The sequence below is a fragment of the Hypanus sabinus genome, chromosome 10 (assembly GCF_030144855.1).
Source record: "Hypanus sabinus isolate sHypSab1 chromosome 10, sHypSab1.hap1, whole genome shotgun sequence".
NCBI lineage: Eukaryota > Metazoa > Chordata > Chondrichthyes > Myliobatiformes > Dasyatidae > Hypanus > Hypanus sabinus.
The window spans coordinates 104,709,083-104,731,899 of NC_082715.1; the positions used below are offsets into that span (position 1 = coordinate 104,709,083).

Consider the following 22,817-nt stretch of genomic DNA (forward strand, 5'->3'; position numbering starts at 1 on the left):
GTCAGGATATAATTATTGCTGAATCTACTTTCATTTTGAGTACAACTGACCTGTTTCAGAAAAATTCTCTGCAACAAGGACACAAACGATTCAAAGAAATCTGAATGAGGTAATAAACGGACATAAATGGAATCTCAATTCAAATTAAAACAGAAACCTATCAAAAACCTATTCAAATTCACTTCCAAATGATGCCTTAAGCACAAAGCAACATTAAACCCATAAGGAGATCAACATCATGGCAATTAAGTATCTGGTGTTGTCAAGGGTGTAAGAAGCAAGGTCAACTGTAGGCAATCTGGCTCGCTGAACTATTTCTGTTTTTCAATAAGATTATGGCTAATCTGATCTTTAGCCTTAAATTCTTTTTCCTTCCTGCTCTCAATAGCTGAATCCTTATCTTACTGCGCAATACAGAGCACAACCTGTCTTGGGATGACAGATATTTTTAAGTCCATTATGAATTACAAGATCAATCCCTTTACAAAAATACAAGTACTGAAAATATTTAAGGACATCCTGGAAAATGTAAACCAAAGTTACAATATTATTTGGGAACAAGGATTCTCCTGTTTGTTCTAATAAACACATCCATTATTTTGACATAATTGTGTTTTGTTAGTATTCCTGGCAATCTTATCTGAAAACGAACAATCGTTATAATTGAAGGTATAGGCCATGATTACAGTGAATTTTTAATATTTGACCTCAAAAAATATCTGATATTTCCTCCAACTATTTTAAATTAAAAAAATCTCAAAGCTCCAAGTTCACCTTAGCTTTGAATATGTTAAATAACCCAGCCACCAAATCCCTATAGGGTAGAAAATTCCAGATTTGTGACCCTCTGGAGAGGAAATTCATCTTTTATTCTATCTTAAATGATTGATCCCTTATCTTGAGATTCAGACACTTACAGTAGTTGTACATTCAAAAACACGACATAAGTGAATGAAAATGTGTGAACGAAACTGTATTTCCACCTCTTGAGTTTTTAGTATTCTTCTCTAATTTTGCTCACTGAGTTCCATTTACTAGGATAGCTTTATAAAGTTCATAATATGTTTCTCAAATAAATAGATGCAACAGAACAGTCTCCAAACCATCTTATTCAGGTTCAACCAGGAACTTATTTTTGCTCTGATCATTCGTTCTTGTTGCTTAATCCTATGTTGAGCCAAGGTATGTTACCCGAAGCAGGTTTCCACACAAAATATTGGTAATTCCACCCCCCATCCCTAAAGTTGCTACTTGACCTGCTGACTTCCTCCAGCAGGCTGTGGATGGCTCCAGATTTCATTATCTGTAGTCACTGTGAATATTAATCACTATATCTCATCTATTGGGATGAACTGTCAATTTCCTTCTCTATCACATCATCCATTCCATTCTTCCTTTGGCATAACTACCAAGACAATTGGTCACACTCCTTTTCATTAGATCCTATTCAACTATTGCATTTAAATCAAGATCAGTCTCTCTGGTTATAAATCCTTATTATCATAGCCCCACTCCAAAAGCACACATCTCACAATTCTCAATTCTACCCTGTTTCTTTTGGTGTTATTTTACAAATGACAGAACATTTATTTGCCTTTGCAACTCTGTGTAAATCATTCGACTTGCTATTTCTTTATGATATAAGCCTCCAGAAAATCTTCATTTTCAAACACGTTTTTACAGCTATATTCCTTAATATAACTGTTATTTGTTTTGTTAATAGAACATTTGGTATTTCAAGATGAATGAAAAATGCCAAAAACACAATGAATGAAATATTCAGTTTACCTTCCTTATTATAAAATTATTAAGAACGACGCAATGTTATTGTGGCTCTTTCTATTCTGAGCACCACAATGGCTCTCCAAATAGTAAGTCTAAACCTATTTACAAAAAGGTTTTATGACCATCTTTTAGGAGGGAGTATTCTGTAGGATGTAATCACGCATCTAAGATTAATGAAAATTTTAAAGAAGTGTAGCTGGATGAAGAGTAGGTCTTGTTTTAAAATTTCAGTAATATTCAATGCTTTAAAATAATGTCAGCCTTTCAGGGGGACTTTGGGGGGGGGGTCTCATATTTAACTGTCATTCATTCTTTGGGACACTTCTCTGTTTTCGTGGATGTTTGTGAAGAAAAAGCATTTCAGGATGTATATTGTATACATTTCTCTGACATTAAATTTGACCTTTGAATCTTTCTAGGGACTCAATGAAGTTGAGTAATTTTCGGAGGGAATGGAGCAAATGAGAGATCAGTAATAAAGTGATAAGCCAAAAAAAGCCACCTGATGTTTAATGGATACATGTTGTAACAACTAAAAATACTGACTCTGCTTTATGGCTGGTAAATGCTCACCTGTAGTACCTAGAGGGCACTCTAATTACCCTTCCTGATACTATAAGCTTACACAGCAGAAAACAGTTAGAGAACTTGGGGTACAACAGTAAATTTAAGATATGGTAGGATAGCATAAAGGATCTGTGAACATGAATGCCATGAAGCGAGCTGACAGTCTTCTCCTGGTCAACCTGCACTTCAGCATCAGTGAGTGCCCTTGCTTCCTTAGCCATTCATATTTTTACCCAAGCAAAGTCTCTCAATATTTTTCTTTAAAAATTTCTTTAAAAAATTGAATCAGCATCCTGAGTTTTTTGAATTCCAGTTAGGCTTTGCATTGTGTGAAAAGTAGATTCTCATTTATGTCTTAGTAATGTTCTGAAGTCCCCTTCTATAAAATGATTCCTTTACACCAATCTTATTGGATCTTATTATAATTTTAAACAATGTGACTAAATCATTCCAGCTATCAAAATTCAAGGGATTACAAAAGGTAAGTTTATGCAACATATTCTCACAAGTTCTTGTAGCCTTTCCTTTCCCATGTTAACAGACTGTAAACGTCATAGCTGTTCTTGCAAAGACCAGAAGTAGACAAGAAGCACACAATTACAGAAATTATACCAGATCTTAAGATCAAAGAGTCATAGAGTTTTAAAGTACAAAATAAGCTTTTCAGCAAAACTCATTCATGCCAACCAAGTTATCTATTGAGAAAGTCTCATTTACATTTTTCTGGCTACTTTCTGAAATCTGATGCCCAGAGCAAAACATAATACTCCAGATGTTTTCCACAATGGTTTTTGCATCATTTTTGCAATTGTTTATTTCATCTTCATTGATTACTACATAAACCTGCAGACTAACCTTTGGAGCAGAACAAACTCTTTGTGCCTTCACAACTCTTAAGAAAATATTCAGTTTCATCTATCTTAGATTCAAAGTAGATGAATTTACTTTTCACTTCATTGAAATTCATTGGCCAGATCTTAAACAAATTAATGAATATCTCTACAAAATTAATTACTACAAATATTGTATTTACAGTCTACATTAATTGCCAATAGCAAACCCTCCTGCTTTCCCACCACACTTAGCAACCTGTGTCGGGTATTTTGGTAGTACTGTTGACCCAAGATCAAAAGATTGTGTATCGAATTCTAGTAATATAATCCTGTACCAAAAAAAGATTAAAACTCATATTCAGTACTATGGAACAGCTACATTGTCAGAGGTACCATCTCTTCAAATGCAATTTAAAACCAGTTGGATGTGAAGGACCTATGGCGTTAATTCAAAGTAGTGAAGTGTTTAGGAGGGTTATCTAATATACTCTGGCCAGTATTTAATCATTTATCATGTAAACATTCTGTGGTTCATCTTGCTATAATGCCATATTTTCAAAATTACAATGATGATCATGTTTTGAAAAGTTATAGACTGTAGAGCACCAAGGAGTGCCCTAAGTTCATAAAATTGCTATTAGTCTGTATATTTATTTTTCCCATATTTATTTAAAAAATAATAAATACATTTTACAATAGAGATCAGAACCTTTCGATTATGAGTACAGCTCCATCACCAACTAGTTCGAAGTACAGTGAGTAAATGGAATAATAAATAATCATGCCATGCACGAAGAAGTAGGGCAGATTGATTTGCAATGATTTGAAGTTCTGCACGTAACACATGCTGTTTCAGTGCCACAATGTTCTATGCATTGACATTTTTATTGTTTCAATATCTGGTAGCATTTGAGTAACAACAAATCCTTCCACTATTCCTCAATCTACAAATAAAGGTTATTTAGACAGACATCAGCAGTTATGGGAATGAGGTTGGTCTGGTACAACAAAAATCACAGTATTGTTATTAACTCAATGACAAACCACAGCGGAAGTCAAATATTATGAGAACTTCTCATAAATCCACTAGCCCAACCCATTGAAAGTATACCACGACAATCATAAAATTGCTTTTAAAAAAAAAATCCTTTTTGGATTGCAATGAATGCAGTGTAATTAGGGCTCCTCAGTTTAAAAGCAATTTGTTTTAATAGTTGGTAATTAATTTATCAAAATTGTCAATGAAGAGAAATATGCGTGTACATGGTATATACAAATTACTTGTAAAGAAAATGCATTTTCAAAAATAATAACTTAAAATACCTGCCTGAAACTCCTGGGGCAAGGGAAGATACTCTGCTAACCCTGAGGTCTCAAAAAAAAAACTGGTATTGAGAATGTTTAGTTTAGGAGCATATGAATATGAGTGTATGTTTTTGGTCTCTATATATATTTTTAATACAAATTCTTTGGAAAGCTTGAAAAACAGACTGGGACTGCTCTCTGCATTTGTCACCCACACCTGTCAGTGCTTGGGTGGATCAGAGTCTGTGATATAATTAGGCTAAAGATGCGGATGTGCAAAGGCTCCATCCTAATACACATGGTCCAATTTACAGACCTGATAAAGCTAGGGCTAATCTTTCCTAACTTTGAAGGTAAGGGATGATTTTAAGCATTTTTAAAAGTTTCTAACATTCAGAGATATATAAAAGTTATCGGGGTAATATAATTTATATAAAGTTAAAACCACTAAAAGAATTAAATCCATTAAATTGAACCAAAATAACTGAAAATTTAACTTCAACTTTGCCACTTCATCTTTAGATGTACTGAATCAATTGAATCTATTGAATAAATAGATCCCTATTGAAACCTTGAGACAAAGCAAAGTGACTGACATGACGCCATGTACAGAAGTCTAGGCCACATAATTCAGTGAGATGTAGTCCACTATATCATCAGGTTACTGTACAAAATTTCCATGCACATTGAAATTGAAAAGATTGCATTAAAACCTAATTATTACATTTGAGAGATACAAATTATTCTCTTGACTGAATCTTGCATCAAGCAAGCAAACTGTCTGCTGCGAAGATTTCAGTGACACACTTTTTATCTTATAGCAATTTAGATATTCACAGTAAATTTCAAAAAAGTGGAAATCGTGTGACATTTTGAAATATTTTATATTGTCAATGCACAATGGAATGTGAGTCATGAGTACCAGGTTTAATTTTAAATAAAGTGATTCATATGCATTCAAATGAATTATTAATTATGCCATTCCTTCCTCAGTGGCTTTGTTTTCTTTAAAATAAAAAAAATCAGTCGTTTCAGAATTCTCAATACCAGATATTTGCAGCTGCAAACCAGGTTAAACTGAGGCCAAGTATAATTTACATATAATTCCAGACAAAAGACTCTTTCTGGATGAGTACAAGTTGTCTTCAACTTATGTTTAGGATTTGCTTTCAAATATGCTGAAGCCTGGGCTTACAATATATATTTTTGACCAAAAGGTGACATTTCTTGGTTAACTTTTGCATTATGCTGTCTGACATTGGGGACTACTTAATTTCTCAAATGATTCAGGACAAGTGATATAATACTTTTCTTTAGATTCTGAAAGGTTTTAGGAGAGATCCTCAATGGACTTGAGGAACTGTGAACTGTGTCAAGTTGATAGTCATAAAAAACAGAGGAAAAATTATGGAGTCATTCTAAATCTTCATAAGGTCACAGGCCAGATGCTACGAAACAACTTAACAGATTCTAGGTATCACAATTTCAAACTGTTTTCTTGCATAGGGTGCAAAGAATTTCACTCGCCCCATCACTGACCAGTTCCCACAACCTATGGACTCACTTTCAAGGATTCTACAACTCATTATCTTGATATTTATTGTTTACTTATTACTGTTTTCTTTGTCTTGCTTTTTATTTGCAGTATTTTTGTCTTTTGTACATTAGCTGTTGTCCGTCCTATTTGGGGGGGGGGGGGGGGGTTGGCGTCTATCATTGACTCTATTGTGTTTTTTGTATTTACTGTGAATGCAGTTTTATCAGAAGATTGACTGGTAGGTTGCTCCAAATATCTTAGAGAACTTGCCACAGCTCTTCTGCAGACTTTTACTGTCTTGTTTGCTTCTGGCTCTCTAGGTAATCAGGACAGCTTCAATGGTAGAACATAGAAAATCAACAGTACATTACAGGCCCTTTGGCGCACAAAGGTGTGCCAACCATGTAGCCTACTCTAAAAGTTGCCTAGAATTTCCCTACCACAAAGCCCTCTATTTTTCTAAGCTCCATGTACCTATCTAAGAGTCTCTTAAAAGACCCTATTGTTGAGATTAGGGCCCTGTGGAGGCCATACCATCTGCTGCAGAATTCTTTGTTCTTCTTTTTGTTGAAGAAAGTTCTGTATGACCTTGCCGTGTGTTTGGAGTCATTGTCCTGCTGCAGAATGAAGTTGGGATCGATCACACACATCCCTGATGGCATTGAATGATGGATGAGAGTCTGCTTGTACTTCTTAGCATTTAGGATTCCATTAATTCTGACTACATCACCTACTCCATGTGCAGAAATGCAGTCCCAAACCTGCAGGGAACCTCCACTGTGCTTCACTCATCCATGTAGCTCTCCCCAGCTCTTCTATGGATGAACTCCCTTCTGCTTGAGCCAAAAATTTCTAATATTGACTCGTCAGTCCAGAGTTGCCATTGTTCAGCACTCCAGTCCTTGTGTTTTTTTGTATAGGTGAGTCTCTTGGCCTTGCTTCCACTTCGGAGGAATGTCTTTTTAGCAGCAACTCTCCGGTTTGCAGAGGGGTATACTTGGGTTCCAGTAGTTTCTGAGAGTTCAAAACTAATAGCAGTGCTGGACTTTTTCCTAATTTAGAAGGGATGTCAGTTTGATCTATCTCTGGTCTGCTGCACTCAAGTGTCAGTGGCCAACCACTGCCTTTCTGGTCCTCCATCTTGCCAGTTTCTTTGTGCTTCTTCAGAAGAGCTTGGACAGCACATCTTGAAACTTCTGTCTGCCACAAAATTTCTGCTGGGAGTAGACCTTGCTGATGCAGGATGACCACCTTGTGTCTTATTGCTATGTTCACTCTTGCCATGGTGTAGGAATTGATCATTTGAAGATTAAACTGTCACATCTTCCACACCCTCATCTTTTAGTTTTATTGTCCTTTGGCCAGTTTGATTTCTTCTACACTCATTTCTGTCTCAGTTAATCAGTTCAATTCATTTAACTCATTATGTTACTGATCATTAGCACCTGTTTGTATCTTTGTTTAATCATGCACTGGGCTATATACCTACAAAGTAATTGTTTTTATTTGAAAGGTGGTCTATTACTTAATATGTTACTTTCTTTAACAAAATACAAAAACATTCTAGGTAACATTTAAATTATTTGGAAACTTAAAATTTGCTTTATTCTACTGACACAGTGATGCAGAAGACAAAAATAAACATCTAGAATAAAAATTTATATAGAAAATCTAGGATGCCCAAGTCTTTTGCACAGCACTGGAGAACTGTAGAGTGATGCTTAAAAAATGCTCAAGAAATATCAATGGCTGACAGGATTAAGTTAAATCTGACAGGATTTCCTAAAGAATATTAAGGACAAAAGAATAACCAGGAAAAGAGTAGGGGTCATTGTCGACAAAAAGGAATTCAATGCATGGAACCAGTAGGAGACGTTATAAATGCAAATACTGATGAAAAGTATTCAAAGGAAATGGACTTTGTAATTGGAGCTCAGCTAAGGAATAAGTGAAATTCCATTACAATCTTCATAAGTAAAGGGATGTGCTCCTCTCATGAAGGAAATGAAATTTAAATTAAATTTATTTTAATGCAGCAAGTATAATTCTTTAAGGTAGATAAAATCAAAGCTTGAATTTGAGTTTTACAGATTCAATAAATTCACCAGGATGCTACCTGTGATAGTAGTAGAACAAGGTAATACACTAACAGAATGCAGAATGAAGTGTAACAGCTTCAGAGAAAGTGCTGACAAGGTCAAGAGAACATATTATTGCAGTACAGAACCATTCAACAGACTTACAACGCAGGCTGTCCTTGAACTTTGTTGCATGTGCTTTCAGGCTTCTGTATCTTTTACCAAATGTAAGAGGGGAAAAGGGAGAATGATCAGGGTGGATGGTGTACTTGATCATGCTGGCTGCTTTATTAATGCATTGAAAAGTATAGACAGAGTCCATGGAGGGAATGCTAGCTTCTATGATGTACTGAGTTCCATCTACAACTCTCTACAGTTTCACGTGGTTACAGGTAGAGCAGTTGTCATTACAAGCTGTTATGCATCCAGGTTGTAAGCTTTCTATGGTGGATGGATAAAAAAAAAATTGGTAAGGGTTGATAGGCAATGCCAGATTTCATTTTTTGGTTGTGGCATTCTAAAATAACCTGCATTCCAAAACAAACTTTGACATAGCAAGAGATCACTAAACCACCAAATAATTATTCAAGGATATTCTCAAACTTTCCTTACAAAACATAACTTCACCGGAATACTTGACTCACAACTCTTCACTATGTGGAAGAAGCATTCAGCAAGGCAATAAGAACTCAAGTCTGGCCAATAGACTTCTGGTAAGATGGCTACACGAGCAAACTCCGCAGCCTCTCAGAGCCAACCAAAGGTGCTTTTTTCTACTCCAAGAATACTGAGTACTGCAGGGCTACCCCATCACCTCACATTTGTCTGGATTAAACGCCACTTGTCATTTTTTCAATCAATTTCATCCCCACATCTCTCTGTACCCTCAGATTACCTTCTACATTATTATCAACTTTGCTAATCTTCGTCGTCTGCAAACTTACTGATCACGCCTCCCACATTCACATCCAAGTCATTCAAATATATATCAAACAGCATGGGTTTGAGTACTGATCCTTGTGGAACACTACTAGCTACAAGCATTCAGTCAGGAAAAACAAAATAACTCCATCTCCTGCTGTCAAGCCACGTTTGGATCCAGTTTGTCAACCTACCCTGGTCCCCATGGTCTTCAATCTTTTTAATCCAGTCTCCCATGTGGGGGACCTTGACAAAGACCTTACAGTACTAAAGTCCATGTAAATTACATCTACTGTCTTCCCTCATTGATAGTTTGTTACCTCTTCAAAGAATTTAATCATACTGGTGAGACAGTATTTGCCCCTGACAAAACCATATTGGCTGTCATTGATTAGACATTATCCTTCTCCTCCCTCAATTTTTTCCAGTAACTTCCCTACCACTGAAGCTCAGCTAATGGACTATTATGACCAGGCTTCTCCTTGCTGCTTTTCTTGAAAAGCAGGGAGACTTCTAGCAATGGTGTGGTGCCCAGGAGTTCAATTTGAAGTTTTTGTGAAATTAAGGTTGCAGTCTGACTTCCTACTCGGACCATTCTTCAAATCATCCCCATTCAGCCCATTCCTATTGATTTAAAGATACCATTGCTATAAATAGAGGAATTTCAATAAGTAAGATGGACAAAGTAATCAAACAACTTTAAATTAATAAATATTTAAAAGAATCCAAAACAATGAGGGCCTGGAACATTAGTTAATTGAAAGTCCGAGAAGGGGCAAAAAAAAAACTGGCATATTTAACATTAAAATTGATGTGAGACAATGGCACCTAACGGCGACTCCTTTGCTTGCATCTTTGGAAACAGCTCTATTTCTATCTTTAATATCTCTATTATTCCATTTCAGGGTTCTTTTGAAGACCCTGACCTGGAGTTACATGCTGACTTTGGTTCTTTGTGGGAATGGGACCTAGTCTTGGGGTTTCATGACTGGCCTTTATTTGATATGCCAAGGATGCGGCCTAGGAGATTAGCTTGACTTCAGGGTTCCAGGATTTCTAGAGGCGAGCGGACTGTAGGTCAGTGCCTCTGCAGGAATTTATTGTGTTGTGGAAGACAGAAGATCAAAAGTAGCAAGCTGGCTGCTGGCTGTGTGCCCAGGGACCCGAGTTCTTTGGGCACAGAGTTTGGAAAAGGCGACGCAACGGACTTTTAACATTCTGAAGCAGAGAATTGTTTGTTACGTCTCCCCTCTCACTGTGAAACTGGGACACCTCTTTTTCCCTTATCAGGGAGAGAAAGAACCTGTGGTATGTCCAATACTGGGTGAATGAGTAGCCTTTGGAGCACTGCAAGTATGTGTTTGTATTGATGCTTTGTTGCACGCTTGAGCACTGTGGCAAATGCAGATGCTTTTCTGTTGCTGGTGGGGGAGGGTGGGATCGTTGCTTTGCTGCTGCATGCTCGTGGGAGGGGGGAGCCGGGTAGGCTCTGAGGTTCTAATGAACTGTCATTCATTCTTTGCGGGACTTCTCTGTTTTTGTGGATGGTTGCAAAGTAGTAGTATTTCAGGATGTATATTGCAGACATTCTCTGACATTAAATGTACCTTTGAAACCACTGATGATAAATATTCTATAATCTCTCATTTAATGGCATTCTGAAGATGCTAATTAATAAAGACATAGTGGCTGGACAGGGCTTTTCAGCCCACTGAGTCTGTACTAACTATCAAACACACATTTATACTAACACTACACAAATTCATTTATTCTTCCCAAATTTCCATCCTTTGTATAAAATTCTACCACTTAAACTCTTATAGCTTGCACTCCCTCATTCACACAACATCCTGGCAAATCTCTTATGCACCCCTTGGCAAGCCTCTAAACCCTTCCTGTAATGAACAGACCAGAAGAGAACACAATATTGCAGATGCTTGATGCAGCTGCAACATGACTTCCCAACACATATTCAATACCAGACTAAAGAAGGCAAGTATTCTGTATGCCTTCTTTCCCACTTATGTTGTCACTGTCAGGACTTGTACCCCAAGATCCCTCTATACATCATTACTAAAGGGTCCTACCATATACTGAATACTTACCTTATAAATTTGACCTTTCAAAATGCAACAGCCAACATCCAGTTTAAACTCCATCTGCCATTTCCTTGCATTTCCACCTTGTCCATATCCTTGAGCATGTTTTGTGTGTCTCTTGATTTTGGAAGATCATTTTGTAATACCCACTGATTTTCTGTTATCAGCTATTAAATAAAATTATTTATTTTCTTTAAATTGGTATTTCTAAATTATTATAAATAATTTAATTTAATGATTTCTCTCACGTTTTGCATTTGCAGAATGTGTCATACGTTAACTGTTCAATGTCATGGTTCACTACAAAACACATTTGTCCAATTTTTTTGCAAAAGACTACAACACGAAAATACAAATTTAGAAAAGGGTACATATGAAATAATAGTTATGGACCAACCAACAATAATTTTTTTAGGTATTTCTTAAATCAGATGCAAGGGGATCAATCCAATAAAATAAAATATGCATGAGAAAGATCGTCTCATTCCTTTCAAGGGTGGATTTGTATTCTGAAATGTAAGAGAGTATGAGAATCTTCATCCTGGGTAGAGAATTCCAGATGTGGATGAGGCAGAATTTCTTCCACAGTCGACATTTCTGGCTGAGATCCTTCAGCAGGACTGGGAAGGAAGGGGAAAAAAGCTAGAATGAGAGGGTGGGAGGAGGGGAAGTAGTACAAGCTGGTAAAGTGATAGTTGGAACTAGGTGAGGGGAAAGGGAGGTGGATGAGGTGGAGGGATGAAGTGTCAAGTCACTTGCAAGTCTGTTGGAGTGCTCCCAGTCAGACCCAACAGTGCTTGCGGGACCATTTTGTTGAGCACCTTTGCTCCATTTGCCACAAAAGGCTGGCTTTCCCAGCGGCCACCCATTTTAATTCTACTTCCCATCACCATAAACCAGAGCAGTGCTGAGATATAAAAGTCCTCCTGGTCCACCCTATTCTAACCAGCTGCCACTGAAATTGCAATACCAATAGGATCAACCCTTGTTATCTATTCATTTACTGTTAACCTCAGATCTTACCTTCACTTTGTTCTTGACAATTGCAGAATCTGTATTACATCATATGCAATAAAGGGCATAAAAGTTAAATTTTTCAGATTCATGGTATGTAGAAGATGAATGGTTAAACATTAGTATAGATAAGGGGTTCCCAAACCCGGCATCTACAGACTCCTCAGTTAATGGTAGGGGTCCATAGCATAAAAAAGATTGGCAACCTCTGGTATAGATGAAATCCAATGCAGGAGGCATAACCTCAAGGAAGAAAGACAGAACCTTGATAAATTGTTCTTTTGCCTGATCTTGGCAAGTGTGACTCGGTGGTCACATTATTAGGTACCTCCCATACTTAATAAAATAGCCACTGAGTCTATGCTCATGGTCTTCTGTTGTAGTCCATCCACTTCAAGGTTTGACATGTTATGGTTGTTATTCAGTTACTGTCACCTTCCTGTTAGCTCAAATCCCATCTGGCCATTTTCCTCTGACCTCTCTCATTAACAAGGCATTTTTGCCTACAGAACTACTGTTCACTGGATTTTTTATTTGCTTTTCACTTCATTCTCTTGTAAACTCAAGAGACTGCTGTGTGTGAAAATCCCAGGAGATAATCAGTTTCTAAGATACTCAAACCACCATATACGTCACCAGCTATCATTCCATGGTCAAAGTCACTTAGATCACACTTCTCTCCATTCTGATGCTCGTTCCAAACAACAATTGAACCTTTTGACAATATCTGCATGCTTTTATTCACTGGGATGCACGAGCAGATGTACAGGTCTACCTAATAAAGTGGTCACTGGGTGTACACGTGGCTTTGTTCTGGGAAACACCATCATACGCTATAATGTGGCAAGTTTTGCATGTCTCAGTAGCTTGTTTTCACTTATAGCCAAGTCAATTCTTACAACAGCATAGTCATAATGATATTATGAAGTAATAACCTTTTCAAATATGGGCAGTAAAGGAAAGCATTATTTTGTGCAATGTCATTCTTTTGATTACACTGCATAAACTGAAAATTGGATTTGCTCACTGGAAATTATCTATCTAGTTTTGATAAACTAAGACTACAGATACCAAATTTGTGTGGGGTTTCCATAGGAGGAGCCAATTTATCTAATTAATATAAAGCATTGATCATTTTATTTGTATTTAAGCTTCAATTATATCTGTTCCTGTCATCCTATGGAAAACACTGCAATTCCCAACTCTGATTAAAATAAAATGCAATTGTGCGGGTTAATAACTAGGAAACCTGTGACTGTCCAGCTAGCTACGCAGCTTAATGATGCAAACTGAATTGATTAGCTTTTTCTAATTTTTCATGAGGTATTATTAAGTTCAAAACAACAAATCTACAGTGCTTCAATTTCACTGTTAACATTCACTTTTTAACATACAGGTGTCATCCCCTTTACAAAGGTAGAGCATTCCTATGTATTTGTTTAGTAGTTAATTGCTTAACCCACAGTTCCAACAAGTGCTTCTTTCTGTAACTTGGGGAAATTTTACTTGGGAGACATTCAAAATTAAATGGTGAGAGTCATTTGAGTCAACATATTTCCATCAAAGTGAAAGGTCGACAATCCCAAGGAGTCTTGGATGTCAAGGGTAGAAGAAAGCCAAGGATGTTAATGGCAAGTGTAAGTATAAAAACAACAGAGGCTCTACAGGAATAGTATTTAAAAATAATAATTAGAACGTGAAATACAGGGTATAAAATTATCACTGAGGTGTAACATCAAGAAAAATCAGAAAGCATTTAGAAATCAAAACGATTTGGATGCTGGAACCTGAAAGAAATCTAGAAAAGGCTTGAAGCACTTATAAGATCAGGCAACCTCTGTGGAAAGAGAAGTTTCCACAAATGTCTTTGAAATACTAATACAGTATTATCATTTCAAGTCAAAGATCATTCTTCATAATTGGGATAAAGATAGAAATAAGTTGGTTTAATGTGCATGGAAGATTTGGGAAGGGCAGATAGGCCAACAGGAATACCTGTAACAGGGTGAGCTGCAACTGGTTAGTGCAAGATGATTATAGAAACTCTTTAATATCAATCCAGGCCAAATCCTATCACAGATATTACTACTATCCTATCTATCCATTCTCCCTTTTTTTTTTACAAGTTAAATCTATATTTTCTTAGTCCCAGTTCTATTTATTGTGCTTTTATTTAGAAATACAGCACAGTGAGAAGCCTTTCCAGCACAATTACACCCATGTGACTTATTAACTAGGGTACCTGGAGGAATCCCACACCATCATGGGGAGAATTATAAACTCCTTACAGACAGTGGCAGGAACTGAATTGGGCTGATGGTGCTATAAAGTGATGCACCTTCAATTATGCCCCTTTTTAAAAGAAAATAATCAGGTACTTTCCTCTTGTTTTTAAAGTTATTTAAAAATTTATTATTTTTTTTATTTAGACAGTCTTCAAACCGAAACTTTAACTTAGCTTCTTGTTTCACCGATGCTGTCTGATTTACTGACCAATTCCAAAATTTGTGTTTTAATTACTGGATAAGAGATTGCTGGTTCTAAAATAGACAGTAATCTATACTTCCATCATAATGTGATACAAAATGCCCATGTGGGGGTATTTACTTTATTAAGCTTCAGTAACATTTTTATTGATTTGTGATTTCACTACATATACTAGATTTTTGCCCCTTCCCAAAAAACTTTTGATTTTAGCACGTTAACTTTTTTGAGTCAGAGGAAACATGAAATCAGAAGAAAAACATTAGGAAGATCAATAAGCATCTGGCTTGAAAGTTTCTGTAGTTGTGCACTGTACCTATAATGCTTTTCATTACAACCTTGATTAGTGTTATTACGCTCTTTAAGTACAGTGCCTTGAAAATGTATTAAGCACCCCCCCCCCCCAACTATTCTCACATTTTTCTGTCTCACTTTCTAAAATTAAAATATAATGAGGTAGGATGTTTTAGCTAATCTACAAAACATGTCAACAGTTTATTTGAAATTAACAAAGTATTCATCCCCTTTGTAATTACTACACTAGCTTTCCTTGGGTGCAATACTGTATATTACCTTACCAATTCATTCAATTTGTGATGTAGAAAACTGGAGTAAATTCCCCCTGAATAAATACCCCCTTTCTTTGTGAGGTCCAACAGTACGTAGATTTTCAACAGATCAGACCAAAATGAAAAGAAAAGAGCATGCAAGACAAGTCAGGGAAATGATAATAGAGAAACACAAATCTGGGGAAGGGTACCAGCCTTGGAGCTCAGTGCAGTCCATCGTGAAAAAGTGGAAAATGTGAAACCACAGGCACGCTGCCTATGTCAGTCCACCTCTCTAAACTCAGTTGCCAGAGAAGAATGGCACTTGTAAGGGAGGCTACTGTAATACCAACATGAGCTGCAAAAGTCAGTGGCTGCAAATGGAGATGAAGTTCATGGCTCCACAATCTCTAAGTACTTGCACAAAAATGGTATTTATGAAAGGGTGGCAGGACGAAGCCCTGCCTAAAAAAAAATGCATATCCTTGCACAAAAAAACTTTGCAAAGCGTCACTTAGAATATACTGTAAAGATGTGGAAGGTGTTCTTGTGGTCGGTTGAGTCTAAAGTGAATCATTTTGACCTCAACACTCAACTTAACACTCAACACTAACTATAAATTTAATAACCCATCCCTTCATAGGAGAGGATGTTTCCTATGGTTGGAGGGTCTAGGACCAAAGGACACAGTCTTAGAATAGGAGGGCATCTTTTTAGAATGGAGATAAATAGGAATTTCATTAGCCAGAGAGTGGTGAATCTGCGGAATTTGTTGCTGTGGAGGCCACTTCTTTATGGATATTTAAGACAGAGGCTGATAAGATTCTTGATTGGTTAAAGCAAGAAGGGATGCTGGGGGAAGGCAGGAGTTTGGGGCTGAGGGGGGAATGGATCAGCCATGAAGAAATGGCAGAGCAGACTCGATGGGCCAAATGGCTTATTTCTGCTCCTCTATGTTACGGCCTTCTGGTCTTATCCCTACTGTAAGATATGGTGGAGGTAGTACCATGCTGTGGGGATGCATTTCAGTGTAGGGCCCGGAAATCTGGTCAGGATTGACGGGAAGATGAATGATGCTAAATACAGACAGATCCTGGATAAAAACCTGCCAGCCTTTGCAAAAAAGTTTGAACTGTGTAGGAAGTTCTTCTTTCAGCACACTGTCAGAGCAACGATGGAGTGGCTTCAAATGAAGAAAACTGATGTCCTTGAGTGGCCCAGTCAGAGTCCTGACCTTAATCTGATCAAACAACTCTGGTAAGACCTCAAAATTGCAGTTCACCACTAACCTACATTAACCTGGCACAGTTTGAGTAAATTTGCAAGGAAGAATGTGCAAAACTTGCTCCATCACATTATGCAAAGCTAATAGAGACTTATCCAAAAAGACTACTGGCCGTAATAACTGTGAGAGGTGGTTCAACTAAGTACTGAGCATAGGGGGATGAACACTTTTGAGCTGCTGATAATTCAATTTGAATTTTTAGTTTTTCCTGTTTTTTGGAACTCTACTGTGAAAAAAGGAGCATGTAATTCACAAATAAAAATTCCCATTTAAATTGATCAAAATCCCTGGCTGTAATACTCATTTATGTGAATAAAAGGTTGAGGGCTGAACACTTTTACAAGACACAGTAGCTTCAAGTAAAACTGTAAGTGCAAATTAAGAAAATGTGACATTTATCACAGTATTACAGAAACTTTGCAGTATGTTCCTCAACATCACTGTATAAGCAACTGGGATTTCTCTTCGCAATTATAGACTGTAATGACGTAGCTCTACATGGATAGTGTAGAAGCTGACTCTGTTTTCCATTGAGAACATGCTCAATACATAGTGTGCAGCATGAAGTAGCATAGAAGATTAAAAGGTCTGACCTTGACAAGTTCTGGAGCTAACATTAGAGTCAATGAAAAGTACAGCATAGAAACAGGCCCTTGGCCCATCTAGCTCTTGCTGAAACCATTTAATCTGCCTTATACTAATTAGTATTAGCCTGAAAAAGTTAATTCTGCTCAACAAGTTGACAGATATCCTATTCTTTCTAATTCCCCAATATCAGCATCAACCACTACTGCAGTTACACACAAAACAAATGGCCTCTGACAAAATAAAGTATCTCACCTCTAACTTCAGAAGAATTCTTTTGCTCACCTATGTGGTAATTTCCATTTCATGGAACAGATTTGTGCTATGGAGCTCTTACAGTCTCATGGCATCAACTCTATTTCCAGGAGAAACAAATCAAAAGCTACAAAAAATCAATATAACCCAAGTTTAAAAAATGAAAATGCTGGAGATCTGAAATGAATGGATGAAGGGTCTCTAAGCTGAAACATTCGCTCTGTTTCTCTTACAATAGATGGTGTTTGTCTTGCTGAGTGATTTCATTTAAGAGAATAAACTAATTTGGGAACAATAATGTATGCTAAGAAAAGTTAAAAAAGCAAAAAAAAGGAAAACACATGATGATTTCTGATTCAAGAACCAAAATATTCTCATGCTGAATGCAATTCATGTTCATTTAAAGATAAACAATAAACATACTAATAGCATGAATTAAGAAATAATTAGTTTCAGAAAATACTAAAATATGATTCTGTGATAAGTGTACTGATGAGAAAGGCACATCCAAAATACTTACTCAACTTTCATTTTAAGATGGCAGCTTAATTTTTTTCAGATTTCATCAGTTCTGTTTAACTAAGGGATTCTTTGACATTGAACTGCAAATCAAAATAAGTGAATTGCAAACAGGTTTTGAATATGATTTATGGGTACCAGTTATTCAAGGTGATACTGGCTTTAAGGAGATTTGAATATTAAGATTCAGAATATATAATTAGCTATAAATCTGTTTTCTCAGCAGCTAAAGTATCTACTACATCAATTATTAACTTTTAACAATTCTTATCATAAATGAAGATAACTTCATTAAGTTTGCACTTCAGCTTTATAGACAGTATAGGATAGTACAACTCATTTTTTGGACATGCAGGACACTAGCATGGGCAATATCAATAATTCATCTCTAACTGCACTTGAGATGGTGGTGGTGGTGATCTGCTTTTTTGAACCACTGAAGTACTTCCGGTTTAAGTATTCCCAAAATGCTGTTGGGTAGACAGTTCAGAATTCAATATGTAGCTAATATTAAGGATTGGCAATATAATCCACGTTAAGATAGCCTACGACTTGGAGAGGAACATGATGTCCCAATCATGTCTATGATCACGGAAGATGAAGACACAGGTTTTGGAGATACTGTAGTAGTAGCTGAAACACATTGCAGTCAATGGATGGTTCATACAAACAAAATGCTGATGTCAATCATCTTGAGAATTGTTAGTGATATGTTCAGAGGCAAATGGAGAACCACACCATTGTGATTATAGACAGATGGTAGAACAGCCTTGAGATCCTGGGGGCTTAATGAATCACTGCATCATGCCCAGTCTCTGCCCTGCACATGTAGCTACTAAATTTTACGAGGCTAGTCCAGATGAATTTTTAGTCAACGTTGACCAGAATATTAAAAGTACGGGATTTTTGGCAATGATAATGCCATTAAACCTCTAAAGGTATATGGTTAGACTTTGTTCTTAGAAATGATCATTACCTGGCTCTTTTGTGATATGATTGTTACATGCCTCTTATCAGCCCTGGCCTTGATGCTTGTTGCTCTTTTCAGCATGGATTGCTTCATTTGATGAAAAATTACAAATGGAATTGAACAGTATCCGAATCAGGTTTATTATCACAATTTTTATATGAGGTGAAATTTGTTGTTATGTGGCAGCAATACAGTAGAGTTTAAAAATTATCACAAGTTATAAAATAAATAAATTGGGGGGGGGGGGGGGAAGGAATAACGAAGAAATGTTTATGGGTTAATGGATTGTTCAGAAACCGGGTGGTGGAAGGGAAAAAGCTGTTTATGAATCTTTTGAATATGCATCAGGCTAATCTGATGATAGTAATGAGAAGAGGGCATGTCTTGGATGATGAGGATCCTTAATGATGGAAACCCCCTTCATGAGACTCGACCTCTTGTAGATTTCTTCAATGATGGGGAAGGCCATGCCCATGATACAGCTGGCTGAGTCCACAACCTACTGCAGTCTCTTTCAATCCTGTGCGTTTTAGCCTTCATATCAGGCAGTGATTCAACCAGTCAGAATGTTCTCCACTGTATGCCTATGAAATTTGCATCATTCTTTGGGGAAACACAACAAATTTCTTCAGATGAAATACTCCTTATGAAGTAGAGCTGGTAGCAGGCCTTCTTAATTGCATCAATGTGTTGGGCCTGGATTAGATCCTCCGAGATGCTGACAGCTAAAAACTTGAAACTGCTCATCCTTCCACTATTGACTCAATTGGTGCGTGTTCTCCTGACTTCCCTTTCCTGAAATCCACAATCAATTCCTTGGTCTTGTTAATGTTGAACACAAGGTTGTCATTGTGACACCGATCAACTAGCCGATCTATCTCACTCTTATACATCTCTTCATTGCTATCTAAGATCTTACCATGAATGTGGCATCTCTGCAAATTTAAGGATGATGTCGTAAGCTGTGCTTACCTACAAAGTCATATGTGTAGAGAGTAGTGCAGAAGGTTAAGCACACATCCTTGAGGTGCACTGGTTTTGATTATCTGAGAGGAAGAGATGTTATTACCAATCTCTACTGACTGTGGTGTCCTGTTGAGGAAGTTGACAATCCAGTTGCAGATGGCCAGATTTAGAAGTTGGTTATTAGTTCTGAAGGGATGATTGATGTTGAACACTGTGCAGTAATTAGTAAACAACAGCCTGACATACCTTATATTTTGCTGTTTTTCTAGGTTCTTCAAAGCAGAGTTTTTATAAGAGCTAAAGCTTTAGAAGGCATTGCTCAGACTGCACTTGGAATATGTTGAGCAGTTTTGGGTACCTTATCTAAGAAAGGATGTGCTGGCATTAGAGAGGGTCCATAGATGGTTTATGGAAATGATCCGGATAACGCAAGAGTTAACCACGAGGAGTGCTTGATGGCTCTAGGCCAGTACTCACTGGAATTTAGAAGAATGAAGGACAAACTTACTGAAACATATTGAATATTGAAAAGCCTAGATAGAGTGGATGTGGAATTCTTTGCCACAGGCAGCTGTGAAGGCCAAGTCATTGAGCATACTTAGTGGAAGTTCCTAGGTTCTTGTTTAGTAAAGGTGTCAAAGGTACAGGGAGAAGGCAGGAGAATGGGTTGAGAGGGATAATAAATCAGCCATGACGGAATGGCAGAACAAACTCAATGCGCTGAATAGCTTCATTTTGCTCCTGTGTGTTTTGATCTTCTGGCAAGCCAGTGAGATTGCATCTGCTGTAGACCTGCTGCAGTTGTAGGTGAACGGCAGTGGATCCAGGTCCTTGCTCAACCATAGCCAACTTCTCAAAGCATTTCGTTAAAGTAGGTGAGATTATCCCAAGTTGATAATCATTGACGCAGCTCCCCCTCTCTTCTTGGGCACCAGTATGATTGCTGACCTTTTGAAACAGCTACGGTACTCAAAGTGCAGGTGTGAGTGATTGAAGAAGTCAATGACCATCCAGCCAGTTGGCTAGGACAAGTTTCAGTACCTGGCCAGGTAACCGTTGGGGCCTGACGCCTTCTGACGGTTCACCCTCTTGAAGGATGTTCTGACATCGGTCTTGGAGACAGTCGCTGGATGCTGTCGAATCCACACAGGTGCAGCATCAAAGCTTGCATAAAAGGCACTGAGCTCATTGGGGAGTGAAGCATAGTTAGGGTTTGCCTTGTAGGAAGCAATAGCTTGTAAACCTATCACAGCTGTTGTGTAAACCTATCACAGCGTTTGACTGTCTCAAATTTCACATGGAATTGCCTTTTCACTCCCATGATGGCCTTTGTAAAATTGTACCTGGACTTCTTGTAGGATTTGAAATCACTAGTCTTCAACGTCTCAGATCTATCCCTCAGCAGATTGCAAATCTCCTGTTCATAGCTTTTGGTTTGGAAAAACTCAGTATGTTCTCTAAGGCACACACAAATGTTCTTGTGCATTGATCACAGACATCTCCACTTCTTACCTTATAATGGAAGAAACCAATAAAGAATGTTGGGTCTTGAGGAAACTCTGCAGTAATGAACTAGAGATGGGATATTGATCCCCGACAACTAACTAATTTTTTCCCAAAAACAGAGGAATATTTGAATATTTCAAAAGCAGAGGTAGATATTTGAGGGAATGAAAGGATGCTGGAGCAGTGGGAATAGAGAATTTAGGTTACAATCAGATCAGCCTTGATCTTATTGACTGATGAAGGAGACATGAGGGTGAGTGGTCTACTCCTGTTCCTAATTTGTGCATTCCCATGTAAACCGATGAATTTATACCACAGCATAATAGCCAAATAATGAATGACTCAATATACAAATAACTTACTTAGCCATTGTGAGTACAAACAGTTTACCATATTAAGAAAATAGCTGAAGCTATTCATAAAAGCAGTCTTAAACTAATGAAAGAATATGTTCTGCATGAAAACTGGAAGCAAGAATGTGTTCTATACCCTACAAAAATGTAAGAACATTTTAACCAATATATTCACAATTAGTCCATGTAATTAAATTATATTTTAAGCACTAATATATTATTGCCATTAATGGTGGTTTTGCTTGTCCAATACTGAAACCCTAGGAAGATAAGAAGCATAATCCATAGTTTTGGAATTTTCTTAATTTTTAGAAAGCCAATAAGAAGTGTTCTGTTTGTCCAGGGCAATATACAGTAATCTGAAATACAATACAAGAGATCCTGCAGATACTGGAATCCACAGTCAGCACACAGAAAATGTTAGAGGAACTCAGCAGGTCAGGTGGCACCTATGGAAATGAATAAACAGTAGACGTTTCAAGTCGAGACCCTTCAACATCGTGGGCTTAGCCCTTTTGGCATGCTGGATCTATATCTCTAGTTGTTCAGTATGGAGTACTTCAGGTAAATAGAGATAAAATTACTTGAAAAATGCTACAATTAAACTATACTAATACATGGTTACAAATTAATTTAATTACCAACTTCAAAATTCAATTACCATAAAGTTTTTGCAGTTATTTCTTTGCTTAATACATTCAGTTTAATTAGTTTTTCCTTAAAGAAATATCTCAGTAGCAAGTACATTCCATAAACTCAGGTATGCATTTTTGTGGCATTTCAATTCCAAGCAGCAAATAATTTGATTTGAATTCAACATGATAACATCCTTTACCTGGGAATTGAAAGAAGTTTTTGAAAAGCAAGGAACATTAAATGAGGTAAGAACAAACAAGTGAGCTACATAGCATTCAACACTGGTACAACTGGGATAGGTTGTGAATAGTCACTTTCAGTACACAAATATGGAAAAAGAATATACTGATAGTTATAGACGAGAAAGCACAAATTGAGCATGAATTCCAATATCGACTAATTGGCCGAACAAACTATTTCTATATCAGTTTTCCCATTTCATCCAATATAATTTTTGCTTTAGGAAACTTGCATTGATACTTTACTGACAAATGGCATCTTTCTTCAAAATTAATTCTATGTTCAGGAGCAAAGAATCATGCATTTACTGAAAGGAGGCCTTCAGGTGATG

General features: G+C 37.1%; 1 protein-coding gene across 2 annotated transcripts in view; it reads right to left on the minus strand.

The window, feature by feature from the left end:
* Positions 1 to 22,817, minus strand: part of ahi1 (Abelson helper integration site 1) — a 191,103-nt gene that overhangs the window by 60,152 nt on the left and 108,134 nt on the right. The gene's annotated exons all lie outside the window — the stretch shown is intronic.